Genomic DNA, 3,620 nt, shown 5'->3' with positions numbered 1-3,620 from the left:
CCAACCTCAAACTGACTACAAATACATGATTAAAACATATTGAGATTATTTTATCTTGACCTGGATCAGAAGAATCATCTTGCAAATGTATACATTTCTGAGAAAAAAAATGGACTGTTTTGGTGAAATGTCATGGTGGTTTTACTGTTTTTCTAAACACATAGCATTGACTATAAATAATTCAAACAGCTTTACGTGCCTATGAAAATTTGACTATTGTAAGTATTTAGTGGTAGTTAATGCACCTATTTGGTAACATTTCAGGTATGTACACTTTCCTTGCAGTGAATTTACTTTTAACTTAAAGATGTGCTTAAATGGACACACCTACAGATGTTGAAAAATATAATGTTTATGAACATTAATATGGTAAAAAATATCTATTTCTTTACATATTAAGAACATAGTGTTTTCTTATGTTCTGAATTTTTAAAAAAATTTCCAGCATCATTTGTATGTTTGTGTGTGCACACTATAAAAGAACAGAATTTTATTCACGTTAGCTCATTGATTTTATTGATTTGGAAATGAATGATTTAATTTTGTGAGATTTCCATGTGTTCTAATAGATGTTATTTAGAGTGTTTGATTTTAGACTGGTATTATTTTTATTTATAAAAGAATAAGCAAGCACATAGAAGCATATAAATGGTAGATGGTAGAGTTGTTTTTTCTTTAAGCACAACATGAGACTTCATATTTTTAATTCTAATATTTATTGGCATTTCTAACTTTAATAATCAATTAAGTAATATTTGTTAAATGACTAATTTAATGAATAAAAATGAATAAATTTCAGGGATGTTTATATCTCATAGAGGAGTTAATATATCTTTGAAATTATTTCCAATCCCCTTGTTATTACTTAAGCTGCAATCCACTTTATTATACTAATTATGTCTGTTATTAATTAAATCCTTAGTTTATGTCAGCATATTCCAAATGCTTTGCAAGCATATATTTAAGAGTTGAATGTTGAGGGGAAGAGAAAAACAAATCAAAATCAAATAAAAAGTAGCTCAACTTCTATGTAAAGCAGTGTGGTAATTTCTCAAAGAACTAAAAATTGAACTTCCTTATAATTCAGCAATCTCCCTCCTGGGGATAGAAGCAGGGGAACATAATTTGCTCCACAAAAAACACAACTGCACATGCATGTTTATTACAGCACTGTTCATAATCGCAAAAACCATGGAACCAATACAGATGCTCATCAACAATGGACTGGATAAAATAAATACAGTACATATATACATGATGAAAAATTATACAGTTATAAAGAACAAAGTCATGCCTTCACAGCAACTTAGATGCAGCTAGAGACTATCTTACCAAGTGAACTATTGTGGAAACAACGAAGTGAGTACTGCATATTCTTACTCATAAGCGGGCCCTGAATATTAGTCACACTAGCACAAAGTTGAGATTGTCAGACGCTGGACACTGCTAGGGGAGGTGTGGAGAAAGTAGGGAGGGGGGCACATAGCAACACCTTGGGTATCTGGTCCACTGTCAGGAGGAGAGAGGACCAGCTACAAGACCAAATTCCACCTGTGTGCAATTTACCTATGTAGTGAATTCCACAATTCTAAAATTTAAAAAAAATTAAATTTTTATTATAAAGATAGGAGATGAAATTTAGGGTTAGGAATACAAATATTGATAGAACTTTATTGGTTTATGAGATTCACAAGTCACAGTCATAAAAGATACATTTGAGAAATACTGATATCAAGATCATTTGAATGCTCAAATTGACTTAAAAATTCCCAACCTTGGTGGAAAAATTACTGCTGCTGATTGACAACCCGTGTAAAATTTCACAGAGTACAAGCGAGGCACTTCCAATAGTATAATCTTCAGAGAAGAAAAAGTATATAGTTATTATAGTGCATTTCTGGTTTTTTGTGGGGTTTTTTTGTTTTTTTTGGGTTTTTTTTGGGGGGGTTGGTTTCGGTGGGGATGTTCTCTAAAGAGCGTCATATAGATATTTATATATATAAATTATTAATGTGGGGATGGGCAGGGCATACATCGCAGAGGGGGCGCGCGCTACGGGGCGGGGGCGGCACACGATGCTACACAAAACAGCCACATCTAACAGGTGAAATAATCACACCAAGGGGAGGGGAGGGGCCACCCAGGGTGGGCACGGGGTAGGAGGAAAGCCGGGAGAGCGAGGAAGAGGGGCCTGGTGCGAGACACCGTGCGCGTGCTGTCCCCGCCCTCGTCCCCGCCTCCGCACACCCCTTGGCCTCTGCCTTCCGTCAGTCCATCCTTCCCCGCTTCCTCCGCCCAGCTGCGGAGGCCCCGCAGCTTGGCGGCGCCAAGCCGGGCGCTGGGGGCAGCCCGGGGCCTACAAGGTCCAGGCGCCAAAGCCACGGGTGCGCTCTTCATCGCAGACTCTACAGCGGCTTGTCGCGCTCCTTCTTCAGGTAACTGTAGTAGTCCTCCGGGGAGGACAGCGACACGCTGTGCAGCGGGTGGTGGCCCTGCAGCCACTGCTGCAGCTCGGCCAACTGCGCGTGCATGGCCTGCAGCTGGTGCGCGCGGACATCCGGGCTTAGAGCAAGGCCGGCAGGTCCCGGTAGGGGGCAGCAAAGAGCTGGTGGCGAAGAACTTCGCTCTCGTGCAGAGGGTGAGGAGGAAGGGGGTTAGGGAGGGTCCCAGCTGGGTAGGGGATCCGGGTCAGGCGAGACCCCGAGGCCAGGGGGTCAACGAGAGGGTGCACCGAGGCAGAGGCTGCATGGATGGCGTCCTGCTGGCGCAGGTGCAGGTGCGAGTGGATGTGCGAGTGCTGGGGGAGGGGGGTCACGTTGAGCATCTGCAGCCGCACCAGCGGGTCGTTGCCCAGGGCTGCCACCCTTTCCGCTGCTGCCGCTCGGCCGTCAGTCGCCCCGCATAGGACAGGTCGGGACGCGGGCCTGCCCCGGCCGCCAGCGCCTGCCGCTCTCGCTCCAGGGGCCGCAGGCTCGGGTGGAAGGGGAGAGGGTGCAGGCCGGGAGGGCCAGGCTGCAGGGCCAGGCCCCCGTGTCGCGGGAAGGGATCCAGGCCCCGCCCAGGGACTCCGTGCAGGGGGTCCAGCTCGCTGGGCTTCACCTCGAAGCCCGGCTTGAGGCGGTCGCGGAGGTCTCGTCCCCGGGCTTCCCGCTCCCTCTCCCGGGCAGCCGGGTCGCCGCTGTACAGAGCCAGGACATTGTAGCCCAGGAGCCCCGGGTCCACCGCACCCTGGGGTACGTAGAAGAGGTGGTTGCGGCTGCCGGGAGACATGACGTGAGGCCGGGCGTACTCGCTGAGGGTGCGCCAGGCCGGGGTGTCAGGCTCCAGGCAGGAGGGCAGCATAGCCACCGCACAGCCCGGCACGAACGGAGGGCGGGGAGGCAGGGTTCCCAGCGACGAACACTCCACGGGAGCGGGCCCTCCTGAGCCCGCTTCACACTGCGCTCCCGCTGGCGCGCCTTCTCCCCGCGCGCGCGCTGCTCGGCCTCGCGCCGCACCTTCTCGCGCGCACGAGTTGAAGCCGCGGGCCAGGTGGCTGTTGAACCTGGCCGACTGGCTGGCGTGGCTGGGCACGTCCACCACCTTGGGCGGGGGCGAGGGGCTGCGCCGGGGGCGCCGGG

The 3,620-nt window shown here is 48.9% G+C and overlaps 1 pseudogene across 1 annotated transcript in view; it reads right to left on the bottom strand.

The window, feature by feature from the left end:
* Positions 1 to 2,405: 2,405 nt before the first annotated feature.
* Positions 2,406 to 3,620, bottom strand: part of LOC103250731 — a 3,402-nt pseudogene continuing 2,187 nt past the window's right edge. The window contains exon 2 of the transcript XR_002481407.1: positions 2,406 to 3,620. This exon is cut by the window's right edge and continues 52 nt beyond it. The product of XR_002481407.1 is annotated as an atrophin-1 pseudogene (transcript).

This window comes from Carlito syrichta, unplaced genomic scaffold, assembly GCF_000164805.1.
Source record: "Carlito syrichta isolate Samal-C Ts95f unplaced genomic scaffold, Tarsius_syrichta-2.0.1 Scaffold52977, whole genome shotgun sequence".
Taxonomy (NCBI): Eukaryota; Metazoa; Chordata; class Mammalia; order Primates; family Tarsiidae; genus Carlito; species Carlito syrichta.
The sequence above is the reverse complement of the archived record's forward strand: the minus strand, read 5'-3'. Positions and strand labels throughout refer to the sequence as shown.